An 18,205-nucleotide genomic window follows, 5' to 3' on the forward strand; every position below is an offset into this window, starting at 1 on the left:
AGCAGATGGCGCTGTTCGACAACTTTGGCATTTTTTTCTCGTCTTAAATGTGGACGAAAAATCTCAATATAATTATCAAGTTGATAGTTATATTGAGATTTTTCAAGTATCAAGCCCTATAATAATTTAATTTTAATTATGCAAACGGCCACTATATATAGGCTATAGGCCTATAGTTAATTATCGTATGGCTCTTAAATAATCTCTTATAGCAGCAATGAGTTTGGTATTTTTAATCTTCTTAAATGTAGGCTATAGTTGAATGTGCATTAGTATGTGGACGAAAAATGTCAATACAACTATTAATTTCTCGAATAATTTAATGCAAACGGCCATATGTAGAATATATAAGCATACAGAGCACTGAAGAAATAACTTGTCTTCTATTATTATTATTATTATTATTATTATTATTATAAACATATTGAAGCAACCCGATGGCACAAAATTCGGACTGATGCACATAATTAACAGAGGTGATGCTATATTCCTAAATGTTACCTTAATATCTGATGCTGTAAATCAACGTCTAGGATGAACTCAGTGAACTTGTGTTGCTCCTGAACTTGTCTCGTGTATGTTGATGAACAAATCATTCTACAGTTGAATCTATTCAAATGAATCTTTTGAATCACAACATTGGTCTGAACGAATTATTCAAGAAAATAATTTAGTAAAGTAAAATAATTAGGACACTTTTTGCCATTGAGATGAGTGGGGAAAATGTCCCAATTATCCTGATTTAACCCGGTTTAAAATATTAAAATGCATATGACGTGATATATTAGTATTGTTTAATATAATGCAAATATTTAGGTTCTAAATGACGTTTTTATGAGATGAATCACAAATGAAATTACAAACTTCCTTATTAATAAAACATATCTGTTGAACGTTAGGATGTAATGTGCACTATGTGATTATGAAATTACGTCTGAGCATAAAACAATCGCTGAATCGTTTTAAGTTTTTTTTTTTTTTTCAAAACGATTCATTATCAGAACCAATTCGCAGAAAGGACGGAGTCGGACTTCCCATAGTCTCGTGTGGCGCGCATGTGTTGAGAACGCGCGAATGCTGTTACGTAACAATACGAATACTCACAACTAACGTTATCTGCCCGCTTTCTGAGACATAAAATATTACTAATAATTAAGTATTGATACCTAGTGTATTCTTATCCCAATCATTATGGATAAGAATCGATCTCTCGTCACGTGATCCAGACATTACAATAAACCTCCTTTTCCTCAGAAAAACAATGACCTCGTGGCTCGTGCACCCACAAGGATACATTTCTAAAACAGCCATATCTAAAACAGCCCATAATAAACCTAATTAAAGCGCCCATTTGCTTGAATCCACTGCCATTCAGTTGATACTTCAGCTGAAGGGGGACAGGACTTTGCATTGGTTTGTCTCCACACGTTCTTTCCCGTTTTTCTCCGTACACGGAAAGCTCCTGCCCCCTGATCCCTCAAGCGCCCGGATGCACACCAGCAACAGTCAGTCAGTCAGTCAGGACAAACATGGTCGCCAGAGCTGAAGGAAGCGTTTAGGAATCTCCTCGCTGCAATTCTCTTCAGAAAGTGAAGGTTTTTAGACTGGTCGCTTACAGCACGTAAAGCCTCGCCGGAGGACTACATTTTCTTCTCGGTGAGTAAGAGCTGTGTCACTGACCGCTGTCAAGCCGTTGATAATTCGTCAATGGATTAGATTCACGCGACCGGGAATATTTTCAGAACCACGCGCTCAGGAATAGGAAAAGGCCCCCTTATTACTTTGTTTCTCGCGTGTGAAGCTACATATGGCTTTGAGACGCGGTGATATTGTCTCTAAAATGATTGTATATTAATGGGAGGGATTGCGGGATTTTTCTCAGGGTCAGATTTGTCCACTGGTATTTAATGCTATTAACCGCTTTGTATTAAGCATGGTGTTCGTTTGGTGGGTATGACAGAGCTTTTGATGAATTGTTTTTATGTGAATTTATATATTTGTTAGAGGTCGCACTAGTCAGGTAAGAGCCTGTCGAGACAGACAGAAACGGACAGGCTGCAGTGATTTGAGAAACGTTACACACGTGATTGTCTGTTGTAACATTTTCTTTAATGTAGAAGCACTATAAACTATTTTACACGACCCACAATAAAATATAACGCACAAATGTAGTTTATAGTTAAGCAGTGTCACACGAAAAGAATTGCCTCTTACCACATATAGTCACAGCTGTGCTTATTCACTATCTTGACAGACTGGGTCTGTGATATTGCTTTTTAGTAATTAATTACAAGTAACAAGTAATTAATTAAGGTGTAAAAGGCACAAGAAACCCCTGTGCGTTTTAAAATTCGGTTATCACATAATAAATATTTAAAAACAGCAATTTACATAAAAACATTGTTTTATTGTGAAGATTGTTGAAGTTTCATAAAGGAACGTTGCTATGCAACACAAATAACAAACTGCTATGTGAGCTGCGCAGTGATTAGTACCCGCCCGACATGTTTTTAGGCAGCCTATTTTGCCCAAACAGCTTCAAGGTGAATCACAACATTACAAGTTTAAGTTGAAGTAAAGAATTCAGTGCTTCCCACAGGTTTGAAATATACTTGTGGTAGCCGGGTGAAAAATCCTCCTATTACCAATAGCACAAAAATGGTCTACTACATGTGAACAAACAAATAATGTGTGATTTTTAACAGTATTTTTATTTATTGAAATTAATTTTAATTACATAGCATACTATTAATTACTTACTAATATTATGCATTATTATGCATTGTAAATTATGTAAAATTACAGCATTTAAATGGTTCTCCTTTTCCTATGTGCTCCTTGCTGTCATATAGTGTTTCTCTCAGTGAATGGGACACAGATTTTGCTAGTAAAATTTATATAATGAATAATATGTGTCAAATAATGTTCTTAGTCTTTTCTTCCTGAGTGGGAGACTACAGTAATTTACTGTGAATTAAATGGAAATCAAATTAAATACAATTTATTGTGTAACCAAAATACCAATAATGTCCAAAAGAAAAAGAAAAAAACGAAATACACCGGACTCTTATTTTGAAATGTCTGTACTATTGCAGGCGGATCCTTCAGATTCTTACAACCGTATAAAATATTATAAAGGCCATAAAGTAGACATTGTAATAATTCATCAACTTGAGTTCATTAGCAATCGCTTGGCATAAATCTGCGCCTTTCATTGATTGAGAAGCACTTTGAAGCAGTCTGAAGCGCTTTTGCGCGAGCTTGTAGACTTTGTGACTTTGCAAAATGCAGCGCCCGTGGGAAAGTTAGCGGGAGTAAACAGTTCTGACGCACACATGACGAGCAGGTACGAAACGACTAGTTAATCATTCGCGGATGGTTTCATTATCTTGGGCGGATATAAAAGTATAAGAGGATAAAAATAATAAAAGCAAAAATGTGTCTCCAAATATACTTGGGCGGCTGTTATTATACCTGGGTGTCCCGCCCAAGTAAAGTCTATGTGTGGGAAGCACTGGAATTGTTCAAAAATTGGACAAAAAGACAAAGGTACAAGAACGTGTACTTAACATCTTTAATGGGGGAAAGAACAATCACAAGAAGCATTGCCAGTGACCATATAAGTCATTCTTTTGGTACAATTTGGGATTTGTTTTGATTCTCTGATTGGAGATTTCTTTGCAGAATCATGGGTAATGTAGTTTTTCACCAGGAATTCCGCTGTTAAATATAGGTGCATTCTCGCCATGTCATAATTACTGTAACAACTTACTGTAGAACTTGTAATTACAACATGTAAACTTGTAATTTTCTGAGAGCTAAGACTTGTACCACATGGCCGCTATACCACCTGACCAGTGCGAATTAAGGTGTGTTTGACTTAAAGAGGCGCTGTGCAGACCGATTGGTGTATGACATCAAAGTACTGATTCGAAAGCATACATAACTTTGTTTACGGTAGTTATGACATGTAGTGAACGCAGCATATGATTATTTAAAAAAATATGTTGAAATAATTTGGGTTGATGGTTTCAAAAAGCATCTACCATTGATTAACAAACCTCACAGCTCACAGTAGGTCTGTCTTCAATGTTTTTTTTTTAATTATTGTTGAAAATCAATTCTTCTATAGCGAAAATAAATGGGATTTTTAGTTCTGGAACCTGACTATTGTACCATGTCCTTAAATATAACATGACTGCTACTGACCAGTCTAGAATCTAAACTATCCGTTATGTTATATTGAGTAACTTATGCTTCAGATAAAAATGGCCAGTTAATTCACTCAAATCTGAGGGCCATAATGGACAATAATATGTAAACATGTGAAATCAATGTGTCTAGACTACCTTCCTCATCTCTTACTGTATTGATATATTAGAGTGTACATTTTATAGATGGTGTTGTCTGATCTTGATAGGAATATGCTATGAAAGTATTTATATACTGGAAGCCTTGTATGCTTCCTCACAGCACATAACATCATTTGGTAGTATATCAGATTTATGTCCTTTTATGGACCTACAAAACAGACTTCACCTTCTGTTGAGGTCACACATTTCTCCACAGATTTGAAAGGGTAGAATGTCATATAATCACTGAATGCCTAAAAATTGATCATTAGATCATGTATTAAATGTGTATGCGAATGTGTGTTTTCTTTACACACACAAAGAGACTTTAAAAGCAGTATTAGAGCATCATGTGCAGCAGCACGTGCTTTGTGTACATTGTGATGGAATCAGACAGCAACAGCCTCTTAGTGTTTATGTATCCGGGCCTACATCTGATAAGTGTTTGCTGAGTTGTTGAACTTACTAAAAAAAGAAATGGCCAGGTTAAAGCCAAGTTGCCCATTTTTGGTCACAGCGATATACGAAAAAACGCATGCGAAAATTTCGGACTCAGTTTGCAAAGGCCTTAATGCCTTTCATAATGTTGGGAACATGGGCTGGCATATGCAAATATTGGGGGCGTACACCCCGACTGTTATGTAATAGTCGGTGTTATGTTGAAATTCGCCTGTTTTTCGGAGGTCTTTTAAACAAATGAGATTTATATAAGAAGGAGGAAACAATGGAGTTTTATTTTTTAAAACTTTAACCTCAATCAATGAAAAGCGAATAAACTGTTTGAAGCAAGTTAAATTGTACAGATGTATGGTCTTACCACATCAATCTTTTTATGCTAAAATTTCTAATTTCTTTCTAATGCTAAAGTAACACTGCAAAGGTGGCACAGGAACACTTCTGAAGTGGCATTTCAGAGACTGCTCAGAGTGAGGTGGCATAACTGATTTTACACAGCAGTTACAATTGTATACTGTGAGATAGTAGCTTTTATGCAAGCATTATGTCTTTACACTAAATTTTGGCAAAGTGCAGCCTTTAACTTAGCACCATAAAAGATTTCATTTGGGGAAAATTTTAGAATTTCTTTCAAATATTAAACTAATAATAAAGATTTAATTTTTTTTATTATTATATTATTTTTTACTACAGTCTAAAAAAATGCTGGGTTCAGAACAACCCAAGTTGGGTTGAAAATGGACAAACCCAGCGATTGGGTTGTTTTGACCCAGTGGTTGGGTTAAATGTTTGCTCAACGTGCTGGGCAGTTTTATTTAACCCAAAATATTGTTTAAAAATTACTATATGGTTGGCTTAAAATAAACCCAAAATAGGTTGGAAAATAAAAATCAGACACATAATTACTAGAGGCAATAATGATAATCAAAAGGTGAACATTTATTAATAAGCAATTTTTATTGTTCATTATTATTAATTAAACTGATTAATAAATGTTCATTTATTAAACATATTAATACATGTTAATTTCCAACATACTTTGGGTTCATTTTAAGCAAGCAATACAGTAAACTGCCCAGCAGATTGGGCAAACATTTAACCCAATCGCTGGGTTTGTCCAATTTCAACCCAAACTGGGTTGTTTTTACCCCAGCATTTTTTTTTTTTATAGTGTACTAGTTTATTTTTAATCTTTGCCACAGATATATCTTTTGATGCTGATAAAAAAATGAATAAATATATATAAGGTATACTATGATAGTGAGTTAATACCTTTAATTAAGGAATGTTTTCCACAATACAGGGAGTGAATTACCCATCTTCCATGTTCCCTGTTGCTGCTCTCACAATACTTTCCATACGCTCCCTCTGAGCTTTGAATGGCAGTACTCACAACACAGCCTTGTGTGTATCCCCGACAACATTTGGCTCTTCGCTTGGCATTCTCAAAGAAAGGCAAGTTGCCCATTTACCATGCCCATTGCGGCACTAAAGGGACAATAAGTCATTGATATGTCTGAGGAACTGCTGGGAGCTGCTCTTTAAACACAATGGCTAATTCTCTGTAAAGGGACATGACGGTGTTGTGAAGACGTCGGAACAGGTTATGGTACTTTTTGTAGCAGAGCAGTGTGACTGAATTCCCACCTAAGGGGGGGATTTAAACAAAAAAACATGACATAAGAAGAAGGAGAGGAGGTGACCACATTAGTTTGTCATTGTTTATGAAATAGTGACATTCTGAAATGCTTCTAAACAAAAATGTGGGACATTATGGCAAATACTTGGCTTCTCAAAGTGAAGTCGCTGACTCCATTAAGCTATCGTGAAGATGAATGGCTTTTTAAATGAAGTGCCGTGGCTCAATTTATGACCAGGTTAAGTGGTGTTAAGAGTTAGGTTGTTGTTACAAGAGCACAAAATGAAATACCTAAAATGCCCATGGTTGAGTCTTGTTTAGTTTTTGACTCCATTTACGCCCACCAATAAATTCGGTGGAGGAATCCACAGAGCCTCACCCTGAACTGGAGGAAGAACAGAAACACCCTGTACATGCCCTTCTCAACATCAAACAAGTTTGTGCTTTGCCAGTATATACAAGTTCAGTGTGTAAAGAACTGAAAAGGGTTTGTTTTCTCTTTTTGTCACATGGAAATACATGGCTGCTTCTTGTTGTCTTGCTGTCACTCCTCGGCAACTGGAACCAGTCCCAGATGACACTATGTAATGGGTGAAAATTTCGTGCATGTCATTAATAGTGCGCAGGTCTGTCATGTGTTTGTCATCACTGAATCTTTCAGTCACTAAATCAAGAGATTTAGAGACAGAATTGAGAAAAGAAAAAAGAAGAATCTGACTGATGATAAAATTTAAATCTGTGACCAAAGTAATTGTGACTGAAATTCAAATTTTTGTTGGCAGTTGGCATGTTAGGGTAATGTAGAAAGGCAGGTCGACAGTAGCCACGGGCTGCCTCTAGTGTACTAGATGTTGCTGTAGGCATACTGTCACCGAAACCTTACTACATAATTTTGGCAAATATGTCTCTGAAATGACTGGTATACTTGCAGATGTTTTAAAAGGAACTCTTTTCCTCCTTCAGGGTGCAAGCAAAAAATTATGAAATAAATCTCACACCAGAAGGAGCTGAAGGGGATAAAAACAGATAAATGTAATGTTATGGAGTTAAAGACATCATCAAATGAAAATGTAAGTTTTGTGGATTTTAGTCTGTGTGCCTGTTAACCTTAAGGTATATTTAAGATATATTGTACTTCTAAAAGATAAAAGATGTATTTTAAGTTTTTCTGTAAACAAAATATAGTATACGGTATTAATAATACTGTATAAATACTGTAATACTGTATAAATAAACTTTAAAAAGTACCATAAATATTGCTTGTATTATAATATACAATATTAATAATACTGTATAGTGTAATTTCTATTATATTATAACTTACTGACCTTGACACACAGTCATGTGGGTCTACTGTCAGTCATCTAGGAGATAAAATTTCACATTTTTTAAAAGAAATAATATATAGTTACTATGTCACTTGGATTAAAATGGATTTCAGCCTTTTAATGAGACTTTTTTTCTTTATTCAGTAGCATGTGTTTTGGTTTATGGCTGTGAAAGAAAAAGGGACAAGCCCTTTGCCTCACCTCTGATTCACCAGAAAACTGAACTTGTCAAAATTAGTAGTTATATTAGTAGCACGAGGTCTTTTCATCTGCATTTCTCAGCCATCCACAGGTCTTAATTTGGACATTTATCGCACTGCGAGCTGCGTGGTTGCATGACATTTAACAGTGTAACACCTAAGCTTTCCAACGCTTTCAAGCTGGGAACATGAATGGGAGCCTCTAAACTAATATTTTCCATAAACCATCCACCAAAGCACTTATTACTCCTGCCAACACCACACAGACAGCAGAGTGCCCATCTAAAAATATCAAATTACTGCTTGGCACTAGAGGAGGAGTGGTGTGCACTCAAGAGGGTGTCTGTGTGCAGTTTGTTCCTGTTCGTATTCCTGTGAGGGTGTTTTGTATGTATTACAGTTGATTATAGAATATGTACATGGACAGCTGGTTGCTCTTTTCTTTGAACTGCCTCATGTGTCATGACTATTTCCAGCACCCTAGGGTCAGTTTAGGAAGTGAGCACCCTGCTATCAGTGTAAAAGCAGCTATTGGCAGACATCTGAAACCATCAATGTCTGTGTGGGGGGTCATAATATTGTGGAGCTTCATTGTTGATTTTGAGTGCTTATTTGACGCAGGATTCCTGTCACGAACTTCATACAGACTGAAAAAGCAAAGAAAAACATCAGGGTTGTGAATCTTTGGGTTTGCAGTGAACTGATTTAATTTACAAATAATTGATTTTCAAGTGATTTTTTTATTTTTTTTCCCTAAATTCAGAACGATTACAATTTTAACAATGTCTTCTGTACGTCAATTCATAATTAATTTTATATAATAGTTCATTTTGTTATGGAAACTTGCCTTATATATTGGTATTTGGTGCCATATCAGTTATTATATAGCTGATATTTGATTTTTTTTTTTTTCATTTATATTAGCTTTGACATCATCTAATGCTTACATTTAACACTTTTAAATGTAATATTTACCAATACCAAATCTCAAAATGATTAATAATCATTGTACATACCGTGCGTTATAATGTTGTGATGCCTGAATTCACTTTTAGCATTAAAATGGTTGATTTTAGTTTTAAGTTTAAGTTTAGAATTTTCTATATCAGTGTCAGCCAGAATTTTAATATTAATACATTCCTAATGAAAAATGAAACCAGCCACTCATTTGTAATGTCGTCTCATCTGACACAATAGACACTTTAAAGGTGCCCTAGATTCAAAAATTGAATTTACCTTGGCATAGTTAAATAACAAGAGTTCAGTACATGGAAAAGTCATACAGTGAGTCTCAAACTCCATTGTTTCCTCCTTCTTATATAAATCTCATTTGTTTAAAAGACCTCCGAAGAACAGGCGAATCTCAACATAACACCGACTGTTATGTAACAGTCGGGGTGTACGCCCCCAATATTTGCATATGCCAGCCCATGTTCCCAATATTATGAAAGGCATTAAGGCCTTTGCACACTGAGTCCGAAATTTTCACATGCGTTTTTTCGTATTCGCAATCCTAAAAATTCGTCATGCACAGAGACCTTGCACACTGAGTCCGATGTGTATTAATGAATGCGTTGCGAAAAAAATCGATCGCAAAACAAATCGCAAAACGATACAAAATGAAGTCTTCAAGCAGTGAGCACGATTAGTTGTCTCCTCTCTTCTTAAAAAGAGAAAAAGAAAGAGGAAATATTGGGTCCATTCAATCCCGAGATTGCATAGAGAGAAAGGAGAATTCATCTCATCAAGGAGCTGCGGGATTAGCCGAGCGTTTCAAAGTTTATATCAGGATGACAGTGGCTCTGTTTGATGCTTTACTACTGGCACAATCTGTCTTTATATTCAGTCTCTTTGCATTCCTCACGTTGTTTGTCAGTCAGTGCTGCTGTTTTGTGCTGTAGACGACGTGAATCAACTTGTCAGATGACATTCTGGATTTTTGCTTTCGCGTACGGTGGCTCTGAATTGTCAAAATGTCACTCAAAATGCGTGCCACGGATGCGAAAAACGCAGAAAATCGAACCTGATCCGAATATTTTTTTTGACGGACGAAAGTTTCGGAGGCAGTGTGCAAACGCGATTGACATAACGTGAGGTCGAATTTATTTTTTAACGTGCAAAAGTTTCGCATGCGAATTTCGGACTCAGTGTGCAATGACCTTTAGACAAGGGCAGAACGTCTGGATGTGCACAGCCGAATCATCAGACTAGGTAAGCAAGCAAGGACAATAGCAAAAAATGGCAGATGGAGCAATAATAACTGACATGATCCATGATATCATGATATTTTTAGTGATATTTGTAAATTGTCTTTCTAAATGTTTCGTTAGCATATTGCTAATGTACTGTTAAATGTGGGTAAAGTTACCATTGGTTATTACTGTATTCACGGAGACAAGAGCGTCGCTATTTTCATTTTTAAGCACTTGCAGTCTGTATAATTCATAAACACAACTTCATTCTTTATAAATCTCTCCAACAGTGTAGCATTAGCCGTTAGCCACGGAGCACAGCCTCAAACTCATTCAGAATCAAATGTAAACATCAAAATAAACACTGTACTTACGCGATTAGACATGCTGCATGACGAACACTTTGTAAAGATCCATTTTGAGGGTTATATTTGCTGTTTGAACTTTTTTTATGTTGTTTAAGGCAAGCGCGAACTCTTGGGGCGTGGAGCACGAGATTTAAAGGGCCACACACCCTGAATCGGCTCATTTATAATTATGCCCCAAAAAAAATCTGTGGGGTATTTTGAGCTGAAACTTCACAGACACGTTCAGGGGACACCTTAGACTTATATTACATCTTTTAAAAAAAAGTTCCAGGGCACCTTTAAACATTGTAAACACAGTGGCTGTTATTCTGTGGTTTTCAGTCTCTTTCGTCAGCACAACAAAGGAAGAGAAGGAAGTTGTTAGATTGCATCCTGTGAATGTCATCTGTTTGTTTACGGATTTCTATTCACAAACCACCCATATATTATCTCCCATGATGCCAGAAACCGCACAGACTTGTTTAGAGTATCTCTGTGCCACAGGACAAGTCGATAAAAGTGTTGTGTTCTGAAACACTGCGTGATGGTATTGCGCTTAGTCTGTGAGTCAGGGTTGTGTAGATGTGAGAGCGATGAGGCCCAGAATTGCTTATGACAATGTCTGACAGCCTGTCATTCCCTTCTGATGATTCTTGTTGGAGAGAGTGTTCCAATAACTGCAGCTATCACCTATAGCTACAGTCCCAGCAGTGGATGAATGTTTGTTTCTGGAGGTTTGGCTATTTTAAGGACCGAGAGATGGATGACCTGAGGGTGAGTCGATCAGCACGGAGCTACAGACATCCCTCAAGTGTCAGCGACGCGGGGCAGTCTGTGATGTGCTGGAGAGGGTTAGTCGCTCGGCATGTTCTGCCTTTGTTTTTGTCTGAGTGTTCACTGTTCGGAGCAAGAGCGGTGGACTGTGAATGGGTGGGGGCACATGATAATGATATCATCATCCTGAAAGCACTGATTGTTCCAAACACTGCAAGAGACAAAGAAAGACAGAAAAACAAAAAGAAAGAAGGGAAGACAGAGAGTAAAAAACCTTCCAGTAAAGGTCTATCTATCTGTCTGTCTGTGTATAATTTTCAGGTATTGCACACATTCTTTGTAAAGAAAACACAAATATTTGCTAATTTTTATATTTTGATATTTATTTATAGATGTATATCAAACTATCTGACGTTTCATATATGTGTGAAACTGAAAAATGAATAATAAATATTTAAAAATAAATATTAAGGTCTGAAATATTTGTAAAATAAATATTACATATGGGGGTCATTGAAAATATTGACAGAGCATGTAAAAATCTGAACTTTTTTTCCAACCACTGTAGCAGAAATTCCTTACCGTTAAGTTTGGTTAGAGTTTAGAGTTGAATTTATCCAAATGACTGGAAATGTCATGCAAAAATAATGCAGAATCATTGGTCGAAAGGTGTGGGAGCCTTGCGTAATGAGATTATGAAACCAGATGCGATTTTATTGTTCCCTGTGGAGGAGATTAGTGTCAGTATATTACTGTCAGAAACATTCATAATTCAGTCCTTTCTTTCTTAAAACACAATAGCCTATCTAGGGACCTGAAATACAAATTAATGTGTGCAAAGATGGCTATGTACAACACACCTTTTTTATTAATACTTATTTGACAGTATTATGTAGTTTGGTTTTGTTTGCTTTCATCTTCTTTTATATATTTTTAAAATAAGTAATATATAATTGTTTTTCTAATATTACCCATGTTTTTCCCCACACAAATGACCTGTATACCATTGACTTCCTTTCATTTATTGTGCCATGATGGGTGTTTGCATATCCCATAATACTGAAATTGCCTGCTCCACTTTGGGGAGAGACCGTTTTGTGGTGCTTCATTAATTTTCGACTTGCGTTTGGTAATTTGTATTTATTTGATACTAAATGCCTTTAGAAAGACATAATGCAGATATTATGGTGCCAGCAGTCAGTGTATACAGCATTGAATGTCCTTGGTGCGACTGCATGCCTTTTCCTGACTGTCTTCTTCTCTATTCACTCTCATTGGCTTGATCTCCCTCGTCACTCCTTCTTCCCATGCTGCGTTAGCCAATCAGTTCCACCGCTCCCACTGAGCGTGTGTGTGATTGGCTGGCTGGCCTGTGATGCTGCTGCCTCTCTTTAAGAAGCAGTCTAGACTGCAGTGACAGGTTTTTCAATGAGAATCGCGCTGCTGTTGTCCTGCAACACGTCTGACTCTCCATCTGGCAATTCCTCATGCTACATTTTACACAACATTGTGATCTTTTCTTTGTCTGAATCCATTGACCAGTCTCATTGTTCCTGTTTTCCTGGCATAAGTCAGCGCATCAGTTTAGCATTTTCACATCATTTCATTCATGATCCCTCACGTTTAATCTGTCCATCTCTCATTTTTCAACCCTTTTTCTGACCCCACTTTCCAAAAAAGGGGGAAAACTCTGAGCACTGCATAGCCCAAAGGTGAGTACTCTTGATTAGAGTTTAGAGTGCTGCAGTCATTACAGACACATTTTTACTGCACTCTCTCCTTTCTTCTTGTGTCGTGTCTAATGCAACAGGTTCTGTATGTACCTCATATATTGGACAGGGCATGTCAGTGTCAAGGGGAATGCATTGTAAAAACTAGCCAGGGTGCATTATATTACTATTATTATGTATACAAAGAGCCCACACACTCTCTTCCTGTGTTTAACAATCAAAGTATAAGCTGAATGCTTTTAATATTTAGAATCAGATTGGTTAGTATAAGGTGATATTCTTCTCTCAGTGCTTGTTTTGTGTCTCCGGGATTAGTGTCGAATGTCCCAAGGTGTCATAACTTACATTTTATGGATTTTTTAAACAAAAATCTGTGTAAAGCTGTAAAATGCATCATAAATCGTTGAGCCTTGAGGGTTTGCAAGGGTTTGTGCACCCTATTAAATGTTTTTTGTGTTTGCATGTATGGGCCCTTAAAGGGATAGTTCACCCAAAAATGAAGATTCTGTCGTCATTTACTCACCCTCATGTCGATCCAAACTGGTATGACTGACTTTCTTTTGTGGAACATAAAAGAAGATATTTTGAGAAATGTCTCAGTGGGTTTTTTGTCCATACAATGAAAACAAACTAGCAGAAGAAGGAAAGTCATACAGGTTGGGAACTATATGAGGGCGAGTAAATGATGACAGAATTTTCTGTGTATGAGAATGACACAAAAGAGAAGATATTGTTGAATATGTCATTATTTTTGTTTTGTTTTGCGAACAAAAAGTAAGGTTGAACCATTGCAGTCACGTGGACTATTTTAGCAATGTCTTAAGTACCTTTCTGGACCTTGAAAGTGGTGGTTATATTGCTCTCTATGGAGGATTAAAAAAACCTCTCGGATTTCATCAAAAATATCTTAATTTGTGTTCCGAAGATGAACGAATGTCTTACAGGTGTGGAACGAGTAATTAAAGGTGCCTTAGATTCAAAAATTGAATTTACCTTGGCATAGTTAAATAACAAGAGTTCAGTACATGGAAAAGACATACAGTGAGTCTCAAACCCCATTGTTTCCTCCTTCTTACATAAATCTCATTTGTTTAAACGACCTCCGAAGAACAGGCGAATCTCAACATAACACCGACTGTTACGTAACAGTCGGGGTGTACGCCCCCAATATTTGCATAATGCCAGCCCATGTTCAAGGGATTACACAAGCCAGTATTAACGTCTGGAGCTGCACACAGCCGAATCATCAGACTAGGTAAGCAAGAATAACAGCGAAAAATGGCAGATGGAGCAATAACTGACATAATCCATGATAGCATGATATTTTTACTGATATTTGTAAATTGTCTTTCTAAATGTTTAGATAGCATGTTGCTAATGTACTGTTAAATGTTAAAGTTACCATCGTTTCTTACTGTATTCACAGAGACAAGAGCCGTCGCTATTTTCATTTTTTAAACACTTGCAGTCTGTATAATGCATAAACACAACTTCATTCTTTATAAATCGCTCCAACAGTGTAGCATTAGCCGTTAGCCACGGAGGACAGCCTCAAATTCACTCAGAATAAAACGTTGACATCCAAATAAATACTTCACTCACATAATTCGAAGCATGCATAGCATGCATGACGAACATCTTGTAAAGATCCATTTGAGGGTTCTATTAGCTGTGTGAACTTTGTAAATGTGCTGTAATATAGTCGACAGCTGGTGTGGCAGGGAGCACGTGATTTAAGGGGGCGGCGCCGAGTGTAAATCAGTGCATTGTTAATGATGCCCCAAAATAGGCAGTTAAAAAAATTAATTAAAAAAAATCTATAGGGTATTTTGAGCTGAAACTTCACAGACACATTCAGGAGACACCTTAGACTTGTATTACATCTTGTGAAAAAGCATTCTTGGGCACCTTTAATGACAGAATTTAAATTTTTGGGTGAACTAACCCTTTAAGTATGTCTTGAAATGTAAGTATAGTCCCAGACTGATTGTATTTCTCACATTTTAAACAAGGTCAACTTTGTGAACTGATAACAGCGTAGATTATTGTTGATATCCGTTTAATCTCTGAATAAGGTTGTTGTCTTCTCATAAAAAGAATCGGTTCAATAATGGTATGAAAAATAGGATTTGGCAGGTGCTGTCAGCAAATGAACTTCTAAAGCTGTTACACAGATTGCTAAAGAGCTGAAGGGCCAAAAAGAAATAGACCTCAAATTTCCAAGAGCAGCAGAAGAATCTAATTTCATCCAAATTGTCTCAACTCATCACCCTGTCCTGATGTCACATCGCGGTATCAGTGTTTTGGCATTGCATCAGTTTTCCAAAAATGTGTTGTAACCATTACTAGTTCTAAAATGCAGACCTGCTATTAGTATGCATTAGACATTTCTATCTCAAGAGTGCATATTTTTCTGAAAAACCCAACATATGCTGCTTGGATGTGTTATTATAACTCCTTTAGAAGTTCACTTACTACTAGCAGCTTTTGTACTTAATTGAACAGATATGCAATAAATGAATGGCTAAACATGTTATATATATATATATATATATATATATATATATATATATATATATATATATATATATATATATATATATATAATATAGGGCTGGGCGATATATCGCATGCGATTGTCATGCGCATTTCGTCAGTAAAGCCGGTTCCCTGATTGCCGATAAATCGGCATCACCTGCTTTCAGATGTAGCGCCATTTAATAGACAGAGCCGTAGATCACTGATAAGCCACGCAATATCGCATTCATATCGCAGATGAATCGCCTTCGATAATGAATGCGATATTGCGTGGCTTATCAGTGATCTACGGCTCTGTCTATTAAATGCCGCTCCATCTGTAAGCAGGTGATGGCGATTTAGCGGCAATCAGGGAACCGGCTTTACTGACGAAATGCACGTGACAATCGCATGCGATATATCGCCCAGCCCTATATATATATATATATATATATATATATATAAACATACACACAAACACAAATGTTTGGGGTTGGTATGATTTTTAAAAAAAAAATGTTTTTAAAAGTAGTCTCTTATGCTCGCCAAGGCTGCATTTATTTGATTAAAAACAGTAATATTGTAAAATATTATTACAAATTTAAATAACTGTTTTCTATTTGAATATATTTTTTAAATGTAATTTATTCCTGTGATGTCAGAGCTGGATTTTCAGCAGCCATTACACCAGTATTCAGTGTCACATGATCCTTCAGAAATCATTCTAATATGCCGATTCGAAATTCTATAGGACTCGATTTCCCCGCCCTGCAGAACGCGATTTTAACCGAGGACACTGTATCGGGTTCTTTTTATTTATAGGTAAATTTAGTGGTCTGCACTAAATCGAATTGCAAAAATAATGACAGTTTCAGACAGGTTTCTCGAACCTACTATTTCTGCCATCTCGGTGTTGACGACATCCATGGGTGACTAAAACATAACCGTAAATACTATACAGACCATCTTTTGTGATAACCATGTCAACAACCACGTGACGTTTGATACGTGAGGTGTTGCTGTTCACGTGACGCTTGCTCACAATCAGTAAATACCTTGAGCATGTATTAGTCTGGCTTTTTCACTGTTTACATTTAATTCCCTTTTAACAAAAGGCTTAGTGAAGTGGAAGAATGTGCCGTTGTCCCCCCTCAAGTTGACTTCAGTATCAGTTCTAAGCAGTGATTTTTCACCCTCTGCATTGCAGGTCTGGCCTGTGGTGAGAACGCTCTGTAATTTTACAGGTGTTGGTTTTGACGTCACTATATGATCGTATACTGTGTCTTTGTAATGCTTTAAAGTCCGTTCAGTCATCAGCTGTTGACTGATGGTCTAAATACCGTACTGTCCCCTTGCGGTGTGGGATCAGTCGTTCTGATAAACAGGACTGATCAGATTTCACCAAGCACATAGTGGCCCATTTACAGACCTGCCGTTTTCCAATGAATTTGACCCACTAAGATTCTTAGAGTGGGGAAAGCAGGAAGCGAGGAGGCTGTAAGCGGGTATTAGGGGTTGCGACTCCGCAGTGTTGCACAGTGCAGCTGGAGCACGACTCGCTGTACTGCTTCGCCTCAGTGGGAGACTCAAACCTGAATCGAAGCCAAGAAGCCGAGAGGAGGTGTGAAGCACGAGTGATTGTTTTGCAGTGCTTACTGCGCTGTTACATTCTGTTATGGACGTATACTGTGTTAGTCACATTGTGTCTTGGTCACATCTGAACGCTTCGCCCTTGGTGTCGTAGTGTAAGGTGGCCAGTTAATGTAAGTGATCAAGTACTTTTCTTTCTGTTTTACGTAATGCTATTTGATATCTTATTTTTAAAACCTTGCAATCCCATGTTTTTTGTTCAATAAATCCTTATTGTACTTACAAAAAATATAGCAAATTTTCATGATAACTTGATTTTAACATATGAGATGTCTGTATGGCACCTCCTAATGCATTGTAGTCAAAACAAATTTCTGATTATTAATCCTGTTACCACATGATTTTCCCTCTTATTCCAAACAATGTAGCAGTTCTCTACATTTTTATTTGGACTCTTTTTACAGCATGGCGGGAAGTGAGTTCTCATTTAATTAAATTATTACACACATTGTTCTGTTTTTAAGCTCACTCAGCCCTCATACTCAAGAAAAAATGACCAAACAAATATTTTTCTTAAATGTATGGAAAATAACTAGCTAGCCCGTTCTGAGTGGCAAATATTCAACCCTGTTATGCATTCTGGCATGTTTATTTATTTATTTATTTTTTAATTATGAATTTTGTCTTTTAAAATGTTTATTACTAGAAAAAAAAAACACTAGATCAGTGTTTTAAATGTATTTATATGTCCTTACTCCTAAAGGTTGAATTTTTTATGTTTATAGTAACCGTTTGCATAAGGATAAGCACCTCCTTTTTGACCATTTGTTGAAGTCTGATGTACTGATTCTAGTTCGCACTGTATATGTGAAACGTTATCAGACTTTTTGTGAAAATTATTAAACACATTTTTCTTTTATTTATGGAAAATAACTACAAACCAACATTTAGTTCCTATAGATAGCCCTTCCAGAGTGATAATTTTCCACCCTGTTACTCATTCTCATACTAATCTTTTATGAATTTCATTTTTATTTGATGTTTATTATCAGAAAAAACAATACAAAACTTGGATCATTG

The 18,205-nt window shown here is 36.6% G+C and overlaps 1 protein-coding gene across 5 annotated transcripts in view; it reads left to right on the plus strand.

Annotated features, from left to right (window-relative positions):
• The first annotated feature begins 1,286 nt into the window (after positions 1-1,286).
• slc20a2 (solute carrier family 20 member 2) overlaps positions 1,287-18,205 on the plus strand; it is a 43,965-nt gene continuing 27,046 nt past the window's right edge. Inside the window, exon 1 of one of the 5 annotated variants that reach the window (XM_048209675.1) lies at positions 1,287-1,656. The gene's annotated coding sequence lies outside the window, so the exon portion shown is untranslated. Of the gene's footprint in view, positions 1,657-12,707; positions 13,001-16,999; positions 17,299-18,205 lie in introns of those variants that run through there. The other 4 variants (XM_048209678.1, XM_048209674.1, XM_048209677.1 and 1 more) reach the window with 4 other exon arrangements.

Source organism: Megalobrama amblycephala, linkage group LG12 (genome assembly GCF_018812025.1).
Source record: "Megalobrama amblycephala isolate DHTTF-2021 linkage group LG12, ASM1881202v1, whole genome shotgun sequence".
In the NCBI taxonomy this organism is placed as follows: Eukaryota; Metazoa; Chordata; class Actinopteri; order Cypriniformes; family Xenocyprididae; genus Megalobrama; species Megalobrama amblycephala.